This window comes from Thalassophryne amazonica, chromosome 5 (genome assembly GCF_902500255.1).
Source record: "Thalassophryne amazonica chromosome 5, fThaAma1.1, whole genome shotgun sequence".
Lineage (NCBI taxonomy): Eukaryota > Metazoa > Chordata > Actinopteri > Batrachoidiformes > Batrachoididae > Thalassophryne > Thalassophryne amazonica.
Window position 1 is genome coordinate 32,197,754 of NC_047107.1, and position 25,827 is coordinate 32,223,580.

Genomic DNA, 25,827 nt, shown 5'->3' on the forward strand with positions numbered 1-25,827 from the left:
CGGTTAGGGGTCCAGACCGGTACTTGGCGATGGACTTAAATGCAAAGGAGCAAGAAACAGGACAGAATATGAACAAAAGGATATTTATTAACACTAAACACTGAAATAAAGCTGGCTGAGGTGAGAGTCAGCTCGCCCGTAGCAGTGCAAATCCAGGTGCTGCAGGATTCCGAGCCAGTCTTGAAGGAGAATGTCAACTAAGGGTTCAAGGGCCAGGACCAGGTGGAACGCTCGCCTCCGAAACCAGGAACTATGGGGAATAAAGACACGCGGGGTGAGTGAATGCACTCGTAACACTGGAGCCTCAAAACGGTCACAGTTTATAAAAGTGTTAACACAGGTTGTTTCAGAGTTCATGAAATAGTTCTTAAGAAAAACAGTTCACTGTTCAGCAATTGTTCATAGTCCATAAGTTGTATCCAAAAGTCAGAGGTCAAGTGCTATGTGTTTAGAAGCGCAGTGCCAAATAAGCAGAACTTGATACAGCTGGGCTGGGTTCTTCAATTGTTTGATATCAGAGTTCATGTAGTTCTTAAACAGAGTTATTGGAAGAGTTCTTTATGATAGTACAGTCACAAACAGGAACAAGTGAGAACAGGACCCCACTGAGACGAAGAAGAACTTAATTGGCGTTTAGTCGAGACACGCTCCACGCCCCACGCAGGGAGCCGAGGAGTTACCAAAGTGATGCTGCGGTGCAGGTAGTTAGTGCCAGGGTCCAGGTCAACTTGGGAGCCACACTGAAATCGTCTGGAACATCAGGAAAAGACAGTTCGCTTTAATGCAGGAATTAGAGGGGAGGCCAGCGTTACCTGATCTTAATGCTGGCTAAAGGACTACAGATGGAAATTAGCCCATGGGTGTAATCTGACATATTTACACTTTATGTGTTCATTAATATGTGTTGTCCCTTTTAAATAAATAAATGAAATTAAATTAAATGAAAGCTGCGGAAAGCTTCGGCATCTTTGAGCGCACAGCTGGAAGACGCGGTTAAGGACACAAGGCGGCAATCAGATTTGGTCCTCCTGGTATCTGTCTGGATCATAGATGAGGCTTCAGAAGCTGGCAAGGTAAAACGAGGAAAGCAAGGCAACAGACAGCAAAGGACATGCAACATGCAAGTATCTGGCTTGGCTCTTGGAAGAATCCGGGAATTAAAAAATAGAAATCAGTCACTCGTCTGATCCAGGTGTGAAACAAAACTCAGGGCGCCATCTGGTGAAGAAACTAACACATGACACTGGTAAAAACAACGATAAAACCAGGATCCGGGGAAAAACCTGACGTTTATATATTCTTCAGTCCTGTGGACTGGATTTTTTATTGTATTATTTATGTGCAGATCTGGAGAGCCAGAGATGCTCCCATTTTGAACGTGCATCTGACTCAAACTCCAGATGTACAAGAAGAGTGGGGCTTGAACTCAGGACCTTCTTACGAACTGCTGTTCTGTCCATGTGCCATGAAAAATGCAGTTAAAAATGCAACAATGTGGTACGACTGTAGTGAATAAAATCTCAAAAATGAATGCTGTGAGCTTTTTCTGAAATGTTTTAAAACGCTTGAAATGTTTACCCTAAATTAGAAGTATTCCACCTCGTGTGACGTGATGCTATCTTAGACTATAAGCATGCACAACTGGCTACAAAGCAGACCTATTACTCTGATTTGATTAACAAAAACAAGCACAACTCAAAAGTTCTTGTTCAACATGGTGGCAACACTTATACATGGACAATCACCTGTAAATCGCTGTCCTTTTACAGCACAAGATTTCCTGGATTACTTTGAGAAGAGAAGAGAAGACATTTGGTTGAGCATATCCCAGCATGCCTGAACCCAGCCACTACACCCAACTGTGTGCCATTACTGAGGTATTACCTAGATTTACAGAATTTGATAGTATCTCACTAGTGTGCTGACAAAACTCATAACATCTACAAAAAGCACAACCTGCTTATTTGATCCTATACCAACAAAACTGTTTAAGGACCTGTGGCCCACTCTTGGGCCGACTGTGCTGGAAATGATTAATCTCTCATTAACCTCTGGATCTGTTCCGAAATGTTTCACATCTGCAGTGATTAAACCATTACTTAAGAAATCTAATCTTGACCCTAGTGTATTGAAAAACTATAGGCCGATATCAAATCTATCATTTTTTTTCTAAAATTCTGGAAAAAGTGGTTTCATGGCACCTTGTGGGCCACCTTAGTGAGAATAATCTTTTTGAGCCACTGCAGTCTGCTTTGAGAAAATACCATTCCACAGAGACGGCTCTCACTAAAGTGATGAATGATCTTCTGCTTGCAATGGATTCAGATACTACAGTTCTGGTGCTGTTAGATCTCAGTGCTGCGTTTGATACTGTCAATCATCATATTCTACTCGATAGGCTGGAGAATCATTTTTAGATTACTGGGAGTGCCCTTGCATGGTTGACATCCTACTTGACCAGTCGTTCTCACTGTGTTTTGTACAGTAACACTACCTCTAACCTTAGCGACGTCAAATTTGGGGTTCCACAGGGGTCTGTCTTAGGCCCCCTGCTTTTCTCCCTTTATATAGAACCCCTTGGGCACATATTGCAGCGTTTTGGGGTTACCTTTCACTGCTATGCTGATGATACTCAGTTATACATGCTGATAACTGCTGGTAATCTCATCCACATAAAATCCTTAGAAGATTGCCTTGCATCTTTGAGAAGCTGGATGTCTAGCATCTTCCTACATTTAAACTCTGATAAGACTGAAATGATGGTTCTTGGTCCAGTGAGCCATCAGCATCAATTTGACCAGTTAACGCTTGGTCTAGGTTCGTGTGTCATACATCACACTGACAAAGTGAAGAACCTTGGGGTAATTTTTGATCCTACGTTGTCCTTTGACCTCCACATTAGAGATATTCCGAGGAGTGCTTTCTTCCACCAGCGAAATATAGCGAAGATTCGTCCCATCCTGTCGATGGCTGATGCTGAGACCCTGATTCATGCGTTTGTCTCTTCTAGATTGGACTACTGCAATATTCTATTTTCTGATTTACCGCAGTCCAGCATTAGGGGTCTCCAATTCGTTCAAAATGCTGCTGCCAGAGTTTTGACACAAAGAAAGTTTGACTACATTACACCCATTTTGGCATCTCTTCACTGGCTTCCTGTCCCTGTCAGATCAGATTTTAAGGTTCTGCTATTATTTATTTATACTAATTGTTCATGGACTGGACCTCCCTACTTAGCTGACCTAATTAAACCCTACGTACCAACCCGGGCTCTGCGTTCTCAAGGTGCAGGACTACTTAGTATCCCTAGGGTGAATGAAAAGTCTGTGGGTCACAGAGCTTTCTGTTATTGTGCCCCTGTTCTGTGGAATGAGCTCCCTGCGTCAATAAAACAGCCTGATTCTGTCAGTGGTGGTCCTAGAGTGATTTACTCCCCGGGTGAAACCCCCTGCGTGCCCCCCCCCCCCCCCGCGCACGCTAACGTGGCCACCACCTCCACCCCACCACCCATGAAAACACTAACTTCGTCCAGAACACCCACAATCCCACAAATTAACTCACAACAGCTATTTTCAAGAACAAATTTCCGGTTTTAATGTCTACTGCAATAACAAACACAAAGATAAACAATAATTAATTCAATAAAGTTTTTGAACATAAAAAAATAAAAGACTCAGTGACTTCACATTACAACTACGAGGTCTGTCAATAAAGTATCGTACCTTTTTATTTTTTTCAAAAACTATATGGATTTCATTCATATGTTTTTACGTCAGACATGCTTGAACCCTCGTGCGCATGCGTGAGTTTTTCCACGCCTGTCGGTGACATCATTTGCCTGTGAGCACGCCTTGGGAAGGAGTGGTCCCGCCCCCTCGTCGGATTTTCATTGTCTGGAAATGGCAGAATGAAAAGGACTTTTTTTCCATCAGAATTTTTTCAGAAGCTGTTAGAGACTGGCACCTGGAAACCGTTCAAAAAATTTATCTGGCTTTCGGTGAAAATTTTACAGGCTTCACAGAGAATAAGGACTTTTACTACAGCTTTCAGGACTGCTTTAAGGACGGTCGGTGCGCCGCGCTCCGAGCTGCAACGACGCGGCACAAACCACTGGATCATTTCTAAATGGATGGCTCTGTGGATACGAGACCGTCGTGTGCTCTTTCTCTGGTTATCACAAGAGCTGGACATCAGCCATTTTCCGGCAGATTTCACTTTTAACAAGAGATTTTGTCATGGAAAGCCGCGCGGAGGCTTCACGCATCACAACCGATTCGCTGATGAAGCGAGACAAAGGAACACCTCCATTTCGGAGTGTTAGAGGACAAGTTTGGACATGTCCAGCTCTCCACAATTTCTCTTATACTCACTCGACTGGTAAGCACTGAAAGCCGAGATAGACATGTCCCAACTTGTCTTCTAACACTCCGTAACGGATAATGATTATGTCTTACTCCGTTTCGACCACCTCCTCGTGCACAAATTGAATGATTCCCCCCTCCCCCTGCACAAACTCTGCACTGTGCAGCGTTGCTCACCTAACGCGAGAGGTGAGATGGGGGGGGGGGGCGCTCTGCTGTAACGTAACCACGAACTCCCCCGTCAGGACAACCCCACCCCGGTTTTATTTTTTTTATTTATTTTATTTTTTGGGACAGGTTTTTTTTTTTTTTTTTTGACCGTTTTTTTTTTTTTTCCGCACGTTCGTGCCACCCCCCGCGAGGCCCACCTTCAGGACCGCCCCTGGATTCTGTAGAGACTTTCAACTCCAGACTTAAGATGCACTTATTTTCCCTTTCGTATAGCTAGAATACTGGCATAGTATATTTCTATGCTTTTATGCTTTTAATTCATTTTATTAATTAACTGAGCGTGCCGCGGCCTCAACTTTATCTAAATCCTGGGTCTTTCAGTGAAGCTTAGGGCTAGTGGCCGACGATCACCTTAGTATTTCTTCTGTTTTTCTTGTTGCTTAATGCTGACAAATGAAGAAGCAGTTTGACTCTGAGTCCTTTCCAGATAGTCAAGCTTCTTACCCTGTCCAGGACTGTAAGCCCAGATAACGACAGAGAAATCTCATTTCTCCCAGAAAGCTCAACCGGTTAAAGAAAATCATTTATTACATAAGTGAATAAAAAGTTATAAATTTGGTTTGGCCTCCTTGTCGTGGCGATGGCATGAGCCGAGATGATCGTGACATGAGGAGGCAAGGGGTGAAGCTCATGCCCCATGGCAGACCAGGGCCAGCTGGTGGTGGTGGGGCATTCAAGGGAGTGCCAGGCAGTGAACTGAAAAACAGTGAGATGTTAAGGCCCCCTGACACTTGCACGACTTTAATCCGCACACTTGCATGCACTCTGTTATGTTTCGGACGCGGTTGGAGCACCGACCCAGCGTTTGAAAGGACCCAGCATAAGATAACAGAATTTAATAAACATAACAGTGAGATGCAGTGCTAAACAACTAAAAAGTCCGCGGTCTGGTGAGGTGGAAACACGGCGCGCTCTTAACAGCGCAAACGGTCCGGAGCCACAGCAGTTCGGACCCAGGGACCCCGCCGACACCCCCCAGGTGGCAGCGACAAACCGAGTCTGTGAAGAAAGAAGACATGAGGTGAGTCCAACTCCACACAGAGACACACAACTCAAAGGTGCACGCAATCAGCAAACACTTCCTGGCTTAAATCTATACATCAGCTTCTTACCCTGCAGGCACGGAACAACTCAGTTCAAATCTCCACTGCAGCAGAAGCTGATTAGACAATTAGCATAACGTGACATCTCACTAACACAAGGTGTGAGGGACACCAAATCCACTGTCATTACTTCATAAAAGTCACCAAAAACCGAATTACCTCAGGAAGTGTGCTGAAGAGCGTGAGACCTCACCCAATCCTCCTTCACAGACTGTGGCGTCAAACCTGGAGCGGTCTCTGCGTCCGTGATGGTGAGATTGTTCTCCTGACGTCGATCTCACATGTCTGCTCACAAGGTCGAGTCTCTGGCAATCACACACTGTGCATTCAAGGTTTAAATGCAGCAATCTCTGATTAAGACAAAATACACCACAGCTGTGAGTCCTGATGACCTGCATGTGAAAACAAGCCTCAGGTGTTCAGGGTGAGGTCCTAATGCTCAGCCACTCAGTCCTGAATGCATACCACCTGGTGGGAGAAACAGAAAACAAAAACCAAGCCAGCCAAACACCCCAGCCCACAACACACTCTGCCCTGCACAAAAGTAAACTCATCTCAAAGTCATTGTAAACCGTTGTAAACTGTGTGCAGCTTTGTGGAATTGCGCAAAGAAAATTTTGAAATGTTCAAAATCTCAGTCATGCATTTATTACGTGAACTTCACATGAACATTACTAAAATTACAAAAACACTGCGTGTGAGTGCGAATGATTACGTCAGTGCACCACATCAGAGCACAGCTTGTCTGAACGATTATAATGAGATGTTAAATCTATCATAAACATACAGCTGCACACAAGAAGGAAAGAATATGCAACTATTTTACCAAGCCATTACAATATAAACATGACAAATAATTACCTTTTTAGAGAGCTCCAAATGCTTTCTTCACCTCGTTGCGTGAGAGAAAGGCTGCAGCTGGAACAGTCCTCTGTGATTCTGGAAGCAGTTAGAGGTGTTTTCAACAGCTAACTTGAAGAGAAAATGATTAATCCGCTACAAAATAATTATTTTATATAAGCAGTGTCCAGCGCACAACGCATGGCAGCCAGTGGAACAAAGCACAGCACCCAGCTTGGAACACAGCGGGTGGGATCGTCATGACGAAGTGCATGCAAGTGCGTGGATCAAAGTTGTGCAAGTGTCAGGGGGCCTTTAGTGAGACATCAAAGCTTTTAAAGGACGTGCCTGCATCTGATTGGTTTGCAGTATTTGTTATCGGTGGCATATGTTTAAGAATGTGTACGTGGCTAAATTCAATTAGCTGATTGTGAGTCCTCTGGGAGAATTTACATGATGCTTCATTACTGCTGCTTGTATACATGACCCTGTTCTTCCAGTCATTACCCAAAATGTATGACATTTATGAGGTATATGAGGACAGGAGCGTAACTCTACTGGTAAATTGAGAGTCTCACAGACAGTCATTCAGTGACTTTAACACTTTTACAGCAAACCGGCTGTAAAAGTCATGATTTATTATAAATTGATCAAAATAGGCAAATATCTGTTACACACCTCCTTTTTTATCATCCATATTCTTTATGTCATTGTTTAAAAAGTAGTTTTTGTTTTGGATGATTTGATTTAGGACAATTGTATTCAGTACAAAATTGTACAATCTACAGGCACCTGATTATACAAAATTATTTATTTTGTATTTTTTCGAACATATTTTAAATTAGCTACTTAAAAATCAGACCTGCTGATGATACTGTGCAGGAATTTATCAAATGTAATTACTCTTGTAAACCCACAGTGTGCTTTAGTCTCGATTTTGGACAGCAGGTGGCAGTCAAACACTCCTGTTCACTAATATGAAGCCACAGCCGTAGACTTCTGGATACACTGAACTACTTTCACAAAAAAATTGCAGATTTTTACAAAATACATGAAGTTTAAGCACCTAAAATACATATCTATGAATGCAATCTTTGATAATAATTTCACCAGAATAATGTCCTGATACTGGTCAGATATTTGATACAAAGATCAACTTGACTATGAAAAATATCAGTAAAATACAACAAAGGATCTATCTATCGATCTATCTATCTATCAAATGAATGAATGAATGAAAGTTTATTAACGTGTCATGCGACCACAGGCCGCCCAGCCCGCATGGGCTTATAAGACACCTTAACAAGAGTATTACATACACTACATATAATAATTTAATGTGCAGGGGGTGGTGGCCAAGTGGTTAATGCACTTGGTTTCAGTTCGGAAGGTTCTGGGTTCAAATCCCACCCCTGCCACATTTCTCCATGTAATGTGGAGTTGCGTCAGGAAGGGCATCCGGCGTAAAACCTGTGCCAAATCAACATGCAGATCCACCTTGGATTTGCTGTGGCGACCCCGAGTGCAAACAAGGGAGCAGCCGAAGGGACTTACTTTTACATATAATAATTTAATGTCATTACAAGACATAAAAATATTTAATCTTACAGTCATCTAAAAAGGAACAACAATACATATTTCCACAATATAGAATCACTTTCTCTTATACATAAAAGGAATATTTATGTCTTTTCCACGCCTGCTGTAAAAATGACGCAATTTCAAACACACCCTCTGTAAATAACCATTTAAGTTTAATTTAATCTCTTTCCCAGATGATATCCGGTCTCTTATTGTACATTTAACAAAAAGAGCGTGATGCAGATTATCATAGCATGGGCAGTAAAATACAAAGTGAGCCTCATTCTCTATTTCATGTAAGTCACACAACAAGCAGATTCTGTCTTCTTCTGGAATAGCACGGTATCGGCCTGTTTCAATAGACAAAGGTAGAATCCCAGCTCTAACCTGGGCACACAGAGACCTCTGGGACCGTGTAAGAGGTAGAGTTACATATTTTTCAGGCGAGAATGTATCTCGGGCAGCACAGTGGCGTAGTGGTTAGCACTGTTGCCTCACAGTGAGAAGGTCGTGGGTTCAATTCCCATGGCCTTTCTGTGTGGAGTTTGCATGTTCTCCCTGTGTTTGCGTGGGTTTCCTCTGGGTGCTCCGGTTTCCTCCCACGTCCAAAGACATGCGGGTTAGGCGGACTGGAATTTTTGAAATTGTCCTTAGGTGTGTGTGTGCCTGTGTTTGTTTGTCTATTTGTGGCCCTGCGATGGACTGGCGTCCTGTCCTGGGTGTACCCCGCCTCGCGCCCTATGACTGCTGGGATAGGCTCCAGCCCCCCGCTACCCTTAACTGGACTAAGCGGTAGAAGGTGAATGAATGAATGAATGTATCTCAGATCAACACATACATTCTCAGCTTTGTTTTTTTTCCATAGATCAGAAGACCAGTTTTGCTTATATTTAGAGAACAGTACATCTTTGATGAGCCTTGTATCACATTTGAGCATATTCAAGAAAACATGTTCCTGCTCTGAGTCACAAAAAATTTTAAATAAATCTTTGCTCCAGGGACCTCGATACTTATGTCCCATAGCAACCTTCTTTGTGATCCTGTCATCAGGCATATTCACTAGCCTGTTCCAGAGTGCCACCATAGCTCCCTTCCACCTAACCTCACATGGTATCCAGCCCATGTCACCAATGATTGCAGAGGTGGGTGCAAAGCGGTGAACACCAAGAAAGCAGCGGATGGCCCTATTTTGCATAACAAGGCTTCTGTCATAATTTTTTAAACCCCATACTCCTGCAGCGTAGTCCAATATAGGACAAACACATGCATCAGAAAGTGTAGAGTATGTTTGGTACCCTAGGTCCTTTAAACATTTAGCTTTGCCAAGTATTCCTCCTAAAGCCCTCCCTGCTGCATCAGCAAGTATAGTAGTACCAGGAGTAAAAGTTAAATGTTGATCTAAATGGAGACCCAAGTATTTATAGGTGCTTGCATACTCCAACTTCACTTTTCCAAACATAAATTCATACATACTTTGTTTAGTACCACATTTCCTAAAGTTAATGATTTGTGTTTTTGTCTGATTAATCATCAGTCTCCATCAAAAACACCATTTTGTTCCTAAATTCAACATTTCCTGGAGATAGTCTTCAGTCTCAGCTATTAGAACAATATCATCAGCAAAGAGTAGTATGCTAAGTGTTGTATCATCTATCCTAACTCCAAGCCCAGATTCTTTCACTATTGTAATATCATATCATACAGTACAAATAAAGTTGGGGACACTATCCAATCGAATGCCTTTTGGAAGTCAATATAACATGCAAAAGTTGATTTTCCCTCCTGAATTCTTGCTCTGATAACAGTAGAAATTGTATATACAGTATGTGATCGATACAGGTTCTCGCTTTGCGGAAACCATTCTGCTCGTCCTCAAGTTTGAAGACTCGAGGTAGTCATTTAATCTGTTGTTGAGAACACTTGTATAAAGTTTATATACTGTGCTCATCAGACTTACAGTGAGGAAAATAAGTATTTGAACACCCTGTGATTTTGCAAGTTCTCCCACTTACCATCCCTAGTTCTCAAGACCAATCACCTGAGTGGCTCTACTCTACTCTTTTCTACTCTCCTATTTTACTCTTCCTTTTCAGATATTTAGATATACCTTTATATACTAGCATAGTTCCACCTTAGAATTGGAATATAATATATAAGATATACCTTACTGATTTTTCATGGAGTGGTCTGAAATTTTCATCTGAGGTGCATGACCAATGTGAGAGACAAAATCTAAAAAAAAACAAACAAAAAAACAAAAAAGAAAAATCCAGAAATCACAATGTATGATTTTTTTTTTTTACTAATTTATTTGTATGTTACTGCTGCAAATAAGTATTTCAACACCTGTGAAAATCAGTGTTAATATTTGGTACACTAGCCTTTGTTTGCAATTACAGAGGTCAAACATTTCCTGTAGTTTTTCACCAGGTTTTCACACACTGCAGCAGGGATTTTGGTCCACTCATCCATACAGATCTTCTCTAGATCTTTCAGGTTTGGAGTTTCAGCTTCCTCCAAAGATTTTCTATTGAGTTCAGGTCTGGAGACTGGCCAGGCCACTCCAGGACCTTGAAATGCTTCTTATGGAGCCCTTCCTTAGTTGCCCTGGCTGTGTGTTTGGGGTCATTGTCATGCTGGCAGACCCAGCCATGACCCATCTTCAATGCTCTTACTGAGGGAAGGAGGTTGTTTGCCAAAAACTCGCAATACATGACTCCATCCATCCTCCCTTCAATACAGTGCAGTCATCCTCTCCCCTTTGCAGAGGAGCACCCCCAGACTATGATGTTTCCACCCCCATGCTTCACAGTTGGGATGGTTTTCTTGGGGTTGTTCTCATCCTCTAAACATGATAAATGGAGTTGATTCCAAAAAGCTCTATTCTGGTCTCATCTGACCACATGACCTTCTCCCATGCCTCCTCTGGCTCATCCAGATGGTCACTGGTGAACTTCAAATGGGCCTGGACATGTGCTGGCTTGAGCAGGGGGACCTTGCTGCCCTGCAGGATTTTAAACAATGACAGCATCATGTGTTACTAATGTAATCTTTGTGACTGTGGTCCCAGCTCTCTTCAGGTCATTGACCAGGTCCTCCTGTGCAGTTCTGAGCTTTCTCAGAATCATCCTTACCCCACAAAGTGAGATCTTGCATGGAATCCCAGACCGAGGGAGACTGACAGTCATCTTGTGTTTCTTCCACTTTCTAATAAATAATCATAACAGTTGTTGTCTTCTACCAAGCTGCTTGCCTGTTTTCCTGTAGTCCAGCCCAGCCTTGTGCAGGTCTACAGTTTTGTCCCTGGTGTCCTTAGACAGCTCTTTGGTCTTGGATATGGTGGACAGGTTGGTGTGTGATTGATTGAGTGTGTGAACAGGTGTCTTTTATACAGGTAACAAGTTCAAACAGGTGCAATTAATACAGGTAAAGAGTGCAGAATAAGAGGGCTTCTTAAAGAAAAATTAACAGGTCTGTGCGAGCCAGAATTCTTGCTGGTTGGTAGGGGATCAAATACTTATTTGCAGCAGTAACATACAAATAAATTATTAAAAAATCATACATTGTGATTTCCGGATTTTTTTTTTTTAGATTATGTCTCTCACAGTGCACATGCACCTAAGATGAAATTTTCAGACGCCTCCATGATTTCTAAGTGGGAGAACTTGCAAAATCACAGGGTGTTCAAATACTTATTTTCCTCACTATATTCCCCTATAGTTCATAGGAATTTTAGGGTCTTTTTTTGCAGACTTTGATATGGGTTTAATTATCGACTTATACGAAACAGATTGTTGGGAAGGTGTCGTGACACGGACCCACAATAGGGGGCGTTAATGAACGGACAATGGATAAGCCAAAAGTAACAATTTAATGTTGTGAATCGCACAACGAAATGCAGACAATAACAATACTGTGGATTGTCAATTATACACAAGGTGACGTGTGGGCAGGCTCGAAGATAGAAGACGTCTGGTGAGAGAAGAGCCAGATCCCACACAGCTTCCACCACCGACGGATCTGAAGAACACTGGAGCGGCCAAGCCCTGCGCCCCAGGTGGCCACTGTCTTCAGCAGTCAGACCCGGTACTGCTGGCAGAAACAGAAACAGTTAGTGGTGGGTGTGTGAATACTTAGATCTCCAGGAGGGAAAACCTCCACCTCCAGATACAGAATCACCCGTGCAGCTCCTGTAGGTCTCCTTCCTGGATGGAGTGAGAGACGAAGACCGTCGTCCTCTCACTGTCCGCCAATCCAGCCTTCAATACACCCCGCAGGAACACGGCTGCACACAGACCACTGTTTACCACAATGAATAATCACAGCAGAGAAAATTACCTGAATGGTAGCTGATTTCTCGGCGGGGAGGTGGAGTTGCAGTCCGGCTTTTATGGAGGATGAAGTTGATGAGTGACAGCTGGTGTTGATGATGTGTGACAGCTGTCACTCCAGTAGTTCAGACGCCCTCTCGTGCTTGAAGCCCGCACTCCAAGCAGGGCGCCATCTGGTGGTGGTGGGCCAGCAGTACCTCCTCTTCAGCGGCCCACACAACACAGATGATATAAGACCACTTTCGAAACATTTTTGCACTAGATTGTACAGAGATTGCAACAAATTTGCTGTTTTTAAGATTTCATTAGGGATATCATCCACCCCACACGCTTTTCCCTTCTTAGCAGAGATCAAGACCTCCTCAACTTCGGTCAGTGTAATTGGGGAATTCAAAAATGAATTTGATGAATATAACAAATCTTAAAACAAATGTTCTTTTCAAGCTGTTTTTCAGTGTACAAATCTTGTGATAAAATTCTTCATCAAATTCAGTCTCTGTGCTATTTTCTGCAAATAGGTCTGCAAAATCACTTTCCCATCTTTCAAGTACTCTATTTACATCCTGAATCAGATCCCCATTATCATCAGTGACCTCCACTGGAATTTTTGTACTCCGCTTAGGTCTGAGTTTGTTTACCTCATTCCAAAATCTTTGTGGATTATTGGTTTGACGACCCTCAAATTCAAGCATTTGGCCTAGCTGGTATCTACGTTTGTAAAAACAAAACTTTTTATCAAATGCATATTGTTTGTTTCTAAAATCTGCCCTAAGATCCTCTCTACGTCTCCTACTTCCCTGAAATTTGGTAAAAAGTCGCTCAGCTTTCCTCATATCCGACCATAAATTGTCCAGCTCAGCATCCCAGAATACATTACCCGGACGATAGAGCTTCCTGTGTCTAGACACATTGCTACTGTCATCATCAGCGCCTGAATTTAATTCATCATAGATGAGGTTACAAAACTTGTCATACCAAGTGTCCATATTTTCCTGAGTTTCATGCATAGATTGTAGGTTATCGATCATATTACACAAGGCCCTACAGCTGGCATCACATGTCAGAAAATTTCCAGATATGTTTCTTCTATTGAAGTTCTTTTTGTTGCCTTGCTGTGGTAGCTGCTGTGGATTTTCAACCACTTTCCTTGTGAAGAAACATAAAATCCAACACATAACACACAGTGATCAGGTAGTCTGCAATGATCACCTATTAATTCCAAACAAGAAGTACCACATTTTTTTTATCAGATGAGTTGGACTCAATATACTGAACTCAAAGAATTTATCAAGACAGTCATAAGGCGTAATAATATAATCTACAACTGCCTTTCCTTTTGGAGAAACAGAGGTGAAACTGTTGTTTGTTGGGGAAAATCTTCTAATCAACATGCACATCTTAGAATCTTTCAAAAAATCAATTAGGCTGGCACCATGATTATTTACAAGAGTCAAGTATCTCACGTGGTGGAATCCCATCCACATCAACAATAGAGTCATCGAGCTCCCCTGTTCTGCTATTCAAATCCCCACATATGATAATATTGTCCACATCTTCCAATGCATACATCTGACACAGCATGTGACTCAAAAATTTATTCAAAGGATCTATCTATCTATCTATATATAAAATGGATGAATGAATAAAATTAAATAAAAAATAAAATGAATGATGATTTTTTTTCCTCACAATTCTACAGACAATACCCCATAATGACAATATAAAAACCTTTTTTTTTTTTAGATCTTTGCAAATTTATTTAAAATAATTATGAACAGGATAGTAAATAGCTTCGTCATGTTTTCTACAGCATTGTCCAAAAAAAAAAAAAAAATACACAGTCACTTAGAACAAACATAAGAAATACAATTTTGTTAGAACTGTGCACAAATATAAACATTATAACAGTACATATTACTGTAATATGAACATAAATTTGTTATGTGCAGACGCAGGTTGAGGAGCGGACCAACGTCTGACCGAACCCAGCGCTAAATAACCACAAAGCGGTTCCACAAACAAAACGGTTTTATTTCCCCTCCAGTGCAATAATTAGTGTACAACATAAATATGTGGTTTGTCTGGCGGAGTGAAGGACAGCGCGCTCTCCAGTGCCCAAAAGGATCGAAGCCTCGGCGCTTCTGGACTCAGATTCACCGCCAAACACCCCCCAGGTGGACACGACAAACTGACTCTGTGAAGGATGGAAAAAGGTGAGGTATGTCAACAGAGCTACAGCAAATATCCTTCAGAGGCACACACTATCAGCAACACATTCAGGTCTGAATTTAAGCTTTATGTAAATGAGCAGCTTCTCACAACAGGTGGAGGATCATCAGTCCGTACGCCACGGCAGTGAGAAGCAAACTGCACAATTCTCATCAATGTTCAAATATACTGCGTAACAGAATGCCAAATTACTATTAACGATCATTCAGACAATAATCACCTCTGATGTGTGCTGACAGCATGTGTCCCTCACCCGTCCTCCTTCACAGGCACGATGTGTCAAACCCTGGCGCGGTCCTCAGCGTCTCACAAACGAACGTCACAAGGTCGAGTTCCCGGCAATTCTGCTTGAACCACTCATGGCTTAAATGCAGAACGCCATCTCATTATCTGCTTCAGCTGAAAGTCTTTAAGTTTGCACGTGAGCATCATCCACAGGTGCTGCAAGTCAGTAGGCCTGCACATGAACATCCTCCACAGGTGCAGCTAATAATGCTGATGAGGGTGAAGGACTCTTCTGCCAGCACCTTCTCCACAGACAAAAACCAGTTTGCATACCACCTGGAGAGCAAAGAAAAGAAAACACAAAAACATCCAGCCAAACCCCCCAACACAACAAAATTATTCCTGGACATCCACACGTTCCCGTCTGTCTGGCCACATATTTTCATCTACATCACAATGGATGTCTTCCCTTGCAAGGCAGCGAGGAAAGTATCTTCGTGAGTGGCGAATCCACCCTCTGCAGGAGTCCACTATGATGTCATCACATGCCGCATCCATGGCTTCTAGCAGTGCCATTTGGGCATGTGGACGCCGGTCATATATCTTCCACCTCCAGGCAGAGTGAACTCTTCAATTGGATTAAGGAATGGGGAGTAGGGAGGGAGGTATTCAACCAGCATCCTGCCATGTGCTGCAAACCACTCTCTGACCAGTTGTGAGTGGTGAAAGCTCACATTATCCCACACAACAACATACTTGCTCAAATGGTCTCCAGCTAGACCCCTCACATTGTCAGGGACTATGGTTCTGTAAAGAGTGTCTAGAAAAGTGAGAAGATGTTGCGTGTTGTAAGGGCCAAGAAGGGGGATATAGGTGAGGACACCATTTTCCGAGATGGCTGCACACATTGTGACATTCCCCCCTCGTTGGCCTGGGCCATCAATCGTTGCTCTTTCTCCAATTCTGTTCCTTCCACGTCTTCTGCCTTTGGCCAGATTGAATGGTAAATGGACTGCATTTATATAGCCCATCTGCATCAGACACTCAAAGCGCTTTATAATTATGCCTCACATTCACCCCGATGTCAGGGTGCTGCCATATAAGGCGCTCACTACACACCTGGATTAAAGGCCTTGCCCAAGTGCCCTTAGTGATTTTCCAGTCAGGCGGGGATTTGAACCCATGATCTTCTGGACTCAAGCCCAACACCTTAACCACTAGACCATCACCTCCCCATTGATGAATTGTATGGCAGTAATTGATACACGTCCAAAAGCATTTGCAATTTGTTCGAGGGAATGAGAAACTACTATGATGATGCGCACAAATGACTTGATGTTGTGGAAGTTGAACTAATAGTTATGAGGAGTTTCATTCTGATCTGAGAAATCCACCAAAGCAACTGAGAAAAACTGTAATAATAATAAAAAAATCACATGTACATAAATATTCACAGTCTTTCCACCCCACCCCCCTTTCCACCTCTGTCCACTTCACATATTTCTCAGCTATCAATCACTCCCTGCAGCTCCTCCTGCCAAGTCTCACCACTTCACTCCCAAAATCTGCTCCACCGTGACGCATGAGCCTGGGCTACAGCTCTTTGGAGCAGCGAGTCACCGGTGCTAAACACATATTCCGAGTTCTCCCGTGAACTCTGTCTTGTTTTTGATCATCTGATGAAAGTTCATTCTGTGGCCCAGTGTCTTCTCTCTCTCCGTCAGGAGCATCAAAGTGCGGCTGAGTTTTCGATCGATTTCCACATTCTCACTGCGGAGGCAAGGTTGGGTAGGATTACTTTGAAAGAATACATGTGGATTACATGTATGTATGTACATACATGTGGATTACATGTATGTATGTACATACATTTGGATTACTTGTAATCTGATTACTTTTGGATTACATTTCAAAGTAATCCTACCCAACCTTGTGCGGAGGTGGGTTGGAACTCAGCAGCACTTGGAAGCATTTTCATCAGGGGTCTTTGCAATCCTCTTAAGGATGAGTTAGCGGTCCATGATGAACCTGAGGACCAAGATAAATTCATTTCACTGGTAATTAGTTTAGAATGCCATTTAACAGAGAGATGCTGGGAGAAAAGTCGTGGGTCAGATCGGACCGCCTCCACTCGGACTCCTCCCCGCAAACGGTTGGGTCCGCCTGCCCCGTGCTTCACTGAGCTTCCCTCACCAGCTCCCCCTGCCGACGAACCTATGGAGCTGAACAGGGCCAAATTGACCCCCGAAGAACGTGACAGAAGACTGGCAGCTGGAGCATGTCTCGAATGCGGTACAAAGGGGCATGTCTGCATTTATTACCCTGTTTGGCCAAAAGGGAAGGCTCATCCGTAGATACCGGGTTACAGATGAGTCAAGCTAAATTCACGGGTGGGTCATCCATGCCCACTCAAATCCCAAATATATCAGATATCTAGTGGGTAGAAATATGTTTCATCAATCAAGTTATGGTGACACTCCAAAGAACGGTATTTTCAAAAAAGTGGAAACTGGACCAGCTGTTATTTTAATGCATACATTAATGTGCAAACTAGTTATGAAGTACAGTACATTAAACTGACATTCATTTGGACTAAGTGCGTATTCTTAGGAACATTTACATCCACATCACTGGGGAAAATATTATGAATATAAATCAGGCAAATAATTCTAATGTGTGGGCAAACAAAAAAGACATTAGGTTTGCTGGAATGGCTGCATCTGCTGAAAGTTGTGTGCATGGGGAAGCTTGGTCCACTGCCAGCAAAGTTTATCAGCAAAAGGTGTCCAGTGGCTGACAGCACTGACAGTGGCACACACGCGCATGTGCGCCCCATGCACACGCATAGCAGCTTGTTCAGCCGTTATGAACACACACAGTTGAGTGATCATTTCATTCTTTCATCATCACGTGTATGTGCAGGAGGCTGCACACGCACGTGCAGCCTCCTGCTATGAGGTCAGTAGCGATGGGAAAGAGGACAGCACCAGTGCCGGCTTTTGACACATATGGCATGAGTCCGGTCCATAAATTGGTTGTCCTCCGATGTCCCGTACCGGCAGGTCCTGTGCAAAGGGATGACACAGTGCTCCCTCACACTCCGGTCCCGTGTTTGCCATCCAGACGTTTGGACATCTGACAGCAGTCTGTGTCATCTAACTATTGTCTAAATACATTTTGGATGGGATCGTGTAGATGTGGACGAGGTAGTGGGCAGATCCCGCCCACAGTCTACATGCCCCTTTCCCTCCCACCTGCATCCAGATTATGGCCATTTTTGTCGGCCTGGTTCCTGCGCATTTTTACTATGTGTGATGGGGGTCTTAGGATTTGAAACTTTTAAGGTTTTGTCAACAAGAAAATTAAGTAACTGAACAAAATGTCATAATCTGACTGGGGCTCAAAACTCAAATCTGCTGTATTATTGCATTAAGTTTTGTACTTGACAACTTTTTTGTTTATAGTGTTGCTGAAGATTAACCAACTTGTTGGTTTCTGGACAACCTGTTGTAGCAAACAATCAGCAGTTGTTCCATTAAATGCATTTAAAGCTAAGATTAATTTTACTTTTAAGATAATTTTACTAACTGTCTCTCAGGTTGAGCGTTTAATTGGCTTTGACAGACCCAGTGATATCAAATAGTGATATTCAAATAGTGATATTAAATGGCTGCACAACATGGTCTTTGACTCTGTGGAGCACTTTGGTCAAAGGAATTTGTTTTAGTTGAATAATAAATAAATAAAATTTTACTTTTATTTTCCAGCCTCATTCCACTAAATATTCTAAATGGTTGAGTTCATATTTAAGGATGACGTTCTAATGGCTGGAGTGTGATTTTTGTCCAGCACGAGAGTGATCACAGGCATCTTGCTTCGGTCTCCAGAGAGCCATAACCCTGCCGGCCCAGTGGAGTTGGTGTATGAACAAAGATGAAGTGCTCAGTCACAAATGTTCGTTTGTGTCTCGTGCAGTTGGAATACAAGTGATCAGCACCTTTCACTGATCTATGTCTATTGGATCCTCTCCACTGTCACCGTGGCTACACTGAGCACATTACAAAACCTACTATTCATTAATTATTACCTTAACGGTTGGCCTGAGACACATACATTGTGCCAGATGTGTTATTGGCATTTTTACAGCAATTATTTTGTTTTACTGCCGTTTAAATTTATTTTTTAAAGGGATGAATTGTTTTTTTATGTGGGTTCTTCTTCAGGTGGATGGTGAATGAAAAGATTGACAGCATACACAGTAATGCAAGAACTAACAGTACAGGCAGTGTCATTCGATGGCCAGCTTGGTGAAACAGTGGAATTTTTTAAATATCTCAGTAAAGTTCTTGACAGTTGTTTGAGCTTCTCTGAAAACATCAATTTTATTTTTAAGAAATGCTCACAGCCACTCAGTCTTCTTAGAAGATTAACATGTCTAGATTTTAGAGATTGTGTATTCTGCACATATTGAGAGTATTTTAACATTTCATCTTTGTGTTTGGTTTGGTCACTTGAGTTGCAAGTATAAGGACAAACTAAATGGCAGGGAAAATTTTGGGAAAACCCCAGAAGCCTCTGGCCCAAACACTGACAGGACGAGGAGGAAAGCTCAGAGAGTCCTGGCAGACAGCTCTCATCCTCTGTCCTGTCAGTTTGAATAAGTTTGAACTCCTGGAGTCCAGTAGGTGCTACAGAGCTCCTCTGGCTAAAGGTTCTTTAAAAAACCTTTTATATCAAATGCTGTCGCCATTATGAACTCGACAAAGTGACCAATCTGTTGTGTGGGCCGCCGAAGAGGAGGTACTGCTGGCCCACCACCAGAGGGTGCCCTGCCTGTTGGCAGGTTTCAGGCACCAGAGGGCGCAGTGGCCTGTTTGGATCACCAGGTGCACCTTGTCAGCTGTCATCCATCAGTCATCACCTCATCTATAAAAGCCTGGGAGAGACACCAATACTCTGCCGGGTTATCTGCTTACCTTTCAGGTAAACCAACGCAGCCGTTTTGTGCCGTTCGCACATTCATTGTTACTGAAGTCTTTGCAGTTGTGACTTATACTTGCAGCTTGTAGCCGAGTTTGTGGAAGTTGGAGGAGTTGGCGTCTCCACTCCTCACTTCTGACTTACTGAGTATAACCATTGACACTGCACGTTCTCCAGTTTTCCTCTGCACTCTGGGAGTATCTGTAGCCAAGTGCTTGCTCACAGGGGGTCGTTTTGACCGTTGGGGTTTTACATAATTATTGTATGGCCTTGCCTTACAATATAAAGCGCCTTGGGGCAACTGTTTGTTGTGATTTGGCGCTATATAAAAAAATTGATTGATTGATTGATTGATCTGGAATGTTTCCTCCAGGAGGATTTCTGTGAGTTACTGACTGTTTGCTGGGTGTACACACACCCACCTTAACCTGTGTTTGTTCCTGCTAGCAGTACCGGGTCTGACAGCTGGAGCGGTGGCCACCTGGGGATTCAGGACTTGGCGGCTCTGGTGTATTGCAGGTCTCCGTTGGCGGTGGAACTTTGTGGGTCCCGGCTCTTCTCTGGATAGGCGTCTCCTACCCTCGGGCCTGCCCACGCCTCACCGTTTTTGGATTGACAGACTAAAAGCATATTTGAGTGATTGTGCACATTTGCAAAATAAGTTGTATTTATTTGGAATCTCTATTGACCGTTCATTTACTCCCCCTGGCGTGGGTCCGTGCATTCACTTTTCCCAACAGGATTACTCGGCCACGTCATGGACTCTGAGGGGCGTATACCACCGAGTGAACAACCAATGGAGATGCAAGGTGTGCAGGCTCCAGCAGGAGGTGCGTTGGGTGAGTTGCCGCATATTCTCAACAACCTCACTGCTCGGTTGGATTTATTAACCGAACAGAATATACACCTCAACCGTAGGATGGAGGCTCTCACCGCTCAGGTGGAGGCGCACGCACAAGGCGCGGCTGCGGCCACTCCTCCTGCGGACCTGTCGCAAAACAGGGAAAATCCAGTGGTCATTCAACGGACCCCCCCCCCTTTCCCTGAAGCATACATTAGCCCCCCGGAACCGTACGGGGGTTGTGTCGAGACGTGCGCAGACTTCCTGATGCAGTGCTCGCTCGTCTTTGCACAACACCCCGTGATGTACGCGTCAGACCACAGCCGGGTGGCTTATGTCATAAATTTGCTTCGAGGCGAGGCACGCGCCTGGGCTACGGTGGTCTGGGAGCAGGACTCACAGCTCCTCTCGACATATACCGGGTTCATCCGGGAGTTTCGACAGGTGTTCGATCATCCCAACAGAGGCGAATCCGCTTCAAATATGCCGCTGTCAGTAAGACAGGGGCGCTGAAGCGCAGCCGAATATGCAGTCGACTTTCGCATTGTGGCAGCGAAAGCCGGTTGGAATTCGGCAGCGCTCTGTGCCGCCTTCGTAAATGGGCTGTCTCCGGCCCTAAAGGAGCATCTGGTGGCGAAGGATCAGCTGTGGGATTTAGATGGGCTGATGGATCTGGTTATCCGGTTAGACAATCGGTTAGAAGAACATAAACGGGAGCGAGACGAAGGACGTGGCCATGCGCGTGTCGTCCCTCCCCCTTCCAGGTCCGAAGCAGCGCCGTCCTCACCCCGCTCCAAAGCCAGGGCTTTCCGCGTAGCACCAGCTCCCCCTGCTGATGAAGCTATGGACATGAGCAGGGCTAAAGTAAAATCAAATAACAGACAGAGGAGGCTGGCCCGTGGAGAGTCTTTTTACTGTGGCTCGAGTGAGCATGTACAGAAAAACTGCCCCAAATGGTTAAATGCCAATGCTCGCCCTTAGAGACTGGGTTAAGGGTGAGCCATAACACACACGGGCATTCCATAGAAATGCGCACGACTCCCAGTCACAATCCTCTGTGGGGATTTAACCCTTACCGCCCCAGCACTGATCGACACGGGGTCAGAAGGGAACCTACTAGACAGTAGGTGGGCTAAGGAGGTAGGGCTCCCTCTGGTGGCCGTTCCTTCACCATTGAAGGTGCGGGCACTAGATGGCACTCTTCTTCCAGAAATCACACACCAGACACAGCCTTTAACCTAGGTTGTCTCTGGCAATCACAGGGAGGAGATTGTGTTTTATGTAACACCTTCTACCTCCAGAATTATTTTGGGTTTTCCATGGATGGTGAAGCACAATCCCTGGATCGATTGGCCGTCTGGGGTTGTGGCTCAATGGAGTGAAACCTGCCACCGGGAGTGTTTAAGATCCTCGGTGCCACCTGGTGATGCTGTTAAAGAGGAGGTCCGTGTCCCCCCTAATCTCACGACGGTGCCGGCTGAGTATCATGATCTTGCTGACGTTTTCAGCAAAGATCTGGCACTCATGCTGCCCCCGCACCGACCGTATGATTGTGCCATTGATTTGGTTCCAGGCGCTGAGTACCCGTCCAGCAGGCTATACAATCTCTCACGTCCCGAGCGCGAATCAATGGAGACCTACATCCGGGACTCTTTAGCGGCCGGGCTAATCCGAAGTTCTTCATCCCCGTTAGGTGCAGGTTTCTTTTTTGTGGGCAAAAAGGATGGCGGACTCTGTCCATGCATTGATTATAGAGGGCTGAAAGAGATTACGGTTCGCAACCAATACCCGTTACCTCTATTGGATTCAGTGTTCACTCCCCTGCATGGAGCCAAAATATTCACAAAACTGGATCTCAGAAATGCTTATCACCTGGTTCGGATCTGGAAGGGAGACGAATGGAAGACGGCATTTAACACCCCCTTAGGTCACTTTGAGTACCTGGTCATGCTGTTCGGCCTCACCAACGCCCCCGCGACGTTCCAAGCTTTGGTTAATGATGTCCTCCGGGATTTCCTGTACCGATTCGTCTTTGTATATGTAGACGATATCCTCATCTTCTCCCCGGACTCTGAGACCTATGTTAAGCATGTCCGTCAGGTCCTGCAGCAGTTGTTGGAGAACCGGCTGTTTGTGAAGGGCGAGAAGTGCAAGTTCCACCGCACTTCTTTGTCCTTCCTGGGGTTCATTATCTCCTCCAATTCCATCGCTCCCAATCTGGCCAAGGTAGCAATGGTGAGAGATTGGCCCAAACTGGTCAATCGTAGGAAGCTGCAACAGTTCCTAGGGTTCACCAATTTTTACAGGAGGTTCATTAAGGGCTATAGTCAGGTTGTTTGTCCCATTACAGCCCTGACCTCCACAAAAGTCCCCTTCACCTGGTCGGATCGGTGTGAAGCCGCATTTAGGGAGTTGAAACACCGGTTTTCAACTGCACCAGTTCTGGTGCAGCCCGATCCAAACCACCAGTTTATTGTTGAAGTGGATGCCTCTGACTCAGGGATAGGAGCCGTGCTGTCCCAGAGCAGGGAGTCCGATAATGTTCTCCACCCTTGTGCCTACTTCTCCCACAGGTTAACCCTTGCTGAGCGGAACTATGACGTTGGCAATCAGGAACTCCTGGCCGTGAAAGAGGCCCTCGAGGAGTGGAGACATCTGTTGGAGGGAGCTGTGGTCCCATTTGTGGTTCTCACTGACCATCGGAACCTGGAATACATCCAGACCGCTAAACGTCTGAACCCCAGGCAAGCCTGCTGGTCACTATTCTTCGGACGTTTCAATTTCAAGATCACATATTGCCCCGGGACCAAAAACCTTAGGTCTGATGCACTGTCCCGGGTGCATGAAGAAGAAATTGGAACGAAGCTGTTGGATCCACCTGATACCATCCTGCCAGAATCCACTGTCATCGCTGCCCTCATGTGGGACATGGAGGAAGTGGTCAGGGAGGCCCTGACGCGACACCCAGATCCTGGAGGTGGACCACCAAATAGGCTGTACGTCCAACCAGACGCTCGGACTGCCGTATTGGACTTCTGTCACAGTTCCAAGCTCTCCTGCCATCCAGGGTGTGAAGAACCGTGGCAGTGGTCCGGCAGCGGTTCTGGTGGGCGTCGGTCGAAGCCGACACCCGGGACTACGTCTGGGCCTGTACCACCTGTGCCAGGGGCAAGGCAGTTCATCAGGCAGAAAAGGGACTCCTCCAGCCGTTACCTGTGCCTCGTCGCCCCTGGTCCCACATCGGCCTGGACTTCGTCACGGGCCTCCCTGCATCCCAGGGAATGACTACCATCTTGACGATAGTGGACCGGTTTTCCAAGGCAGCTCACTTCGTGGCCCTCCCGAAGCTCCCGACGGCCCAGGAGACTGCAGACCTCCTGTTCTACCATGTTGTGCGTCTGCATGGTATCCCCACTGACATCGTTTCGGACCGTGGTCCTCAGTTCTCCTCGCAAGTCTGGAGGAGTTTCTGTAGGGAGCTGGGGGCCACGGCAAGCCTGTTGTCCGGGTACCACCCCCAGACCAACGGCTAAGCAGAGCGGGCAAACCAGGATTTGGAGCAGGCCTTGCGGTGTGTCACCTCCATGCACCCAATGGCCTGGAGTCAACATCTGGCCTGGATCGAGTATACCCACAATAGCCAAATCACATCGTCTACCGGCCTCTCCCCCTTTGAGGTATGTTTGGGGTACCAGCCCCCATTGTTTCCTGCTGTAGAGGGAGAGGTCGAGGTGCCCTCAGTCCAGGCCCACCTCAGGAGATGCCGTCGAGTGTGGAAGACAGCCCGCTCTGCTCGCTTGAGAGCCCGGACGCGGGCTAAGGACCATGCAGACCGCCGACGAGCCCCGGCCCCTGCTTACCAGCCCGGGCAGGAGGTTTGGCTATCCACCAAGAACATTCCTCTGCATACGGACTCACCAAAACTGACAGACCGGTTCATCGGACCCTTCAAAATCCTGAAAATGATGGATTGCCTACTCTGGGTAGGGAATGAGGTCTTGCCCCAAGTAAAGGAGTTCAAGTACCATGGGGTCTTGTTCATGAGTGAGGGGACAATGTGGCATGAGACTGGCCGGAGAATCGACGCTGCAGGGGCGGTATTGCATTCTCGCTACTGTGCTGTTGTGACGGAAAGGGAGCTGAGCCAAAAGGCAAAGCTCTCGATCTACTGGTCAATCTTTGTTCCTACTCTCACTTATGGTTATTAGTGTTGGGTCATGACCAAAAGAACTAGATTGTGGGTACAAGCGGCTGAAATGGGCTTCCTTAGGAGGGTGGCCGGTGTCTCTCTTAGAGATAGGGTGAGAAGCTCGGCCATTCGTGAGGAGCTCGGAGTAGAGCTGCTGATCCATCGCATTGAAAGGAGCCAGCTGAGGTGGTTTGGGCATCTGGTAAGAATGCCTCCTGGGCACCTCCCTAGGGAGGTGTTCCAGGCACGTCCATCTGGGAGGAGACCCCCAGGAAGACCCAGGACTAGGTGGCGAGATTATATCTCCACACTGGCCTGGGAACGCGTCAGGATCCCCCAGTCAGAGGTGGTTAATGTGGCACGGGAAAGGGAAGTTTGGGGCCCCCTGCTAGAGCTGTTGCCCCCCCGACCCAATCCCGGATAAGCAGTTGAAGATGAGTGAGTGAGGAAAAAGGAAAAAACACCACACAAATGCAAAAATGATGTCTGTTACATCATCCTTTGCTACACGAAGCAGATTACTGTTGGGACAAACGTATGTGTTTGCTGTTCCTCTGGAGCTCTGCAGTCATACAGTCTTGTGTTCTGTTGAAACTTTAAGGATATGGTAGTATGGCTTCATATCACTGAGGAGTGCAGGGCAACAATAGCAACAAACTAATGGAAGTTTATAACACCCCTCCATACACACACACACACACATGCATGCACGCACGCACTTTCTTTTTTGTCTTTTGCTTACACCGTCATAATCAAAAGACATGTTTTCATTCATATTGGCTTTAAAAGAAATATCAATATTTCCTGTTCATGTAGTCAGGGAACATGGCTTCAGGAGACTCTCAGATCCCAGAAGGTCACGGTTGAAACCTTGTCCTTAATTTGGAAAACATGAGAGTGTCTGGGAGGGTGTCCA

The 25,827-nt window shown here is 45.1% G+C and overlaps 1 protein-coding gene across 1 annotated transcript in view; it reads left to right on the forward strand.

Moving 5' to 3' along the window:
- The window catches only part of inpp5l (inositol polyphosphate-5-phosphatase L), a 220,721-nt gene extending 201,559 nt beyond the window's left edge, over positions 1–19,162 (forward strand). The window contains exon 16 of the mRNA XM_034169913.1: positions 18,877–19,162. The gene's annotated coding sequence lies outside the window, so the exon portion shown is untranslated. The remainder of the gene's footprint in view (positions 1–18,876) is intronic.
- Positions 19,163–25,827: the final 6,665 nt, after the last annotated feature.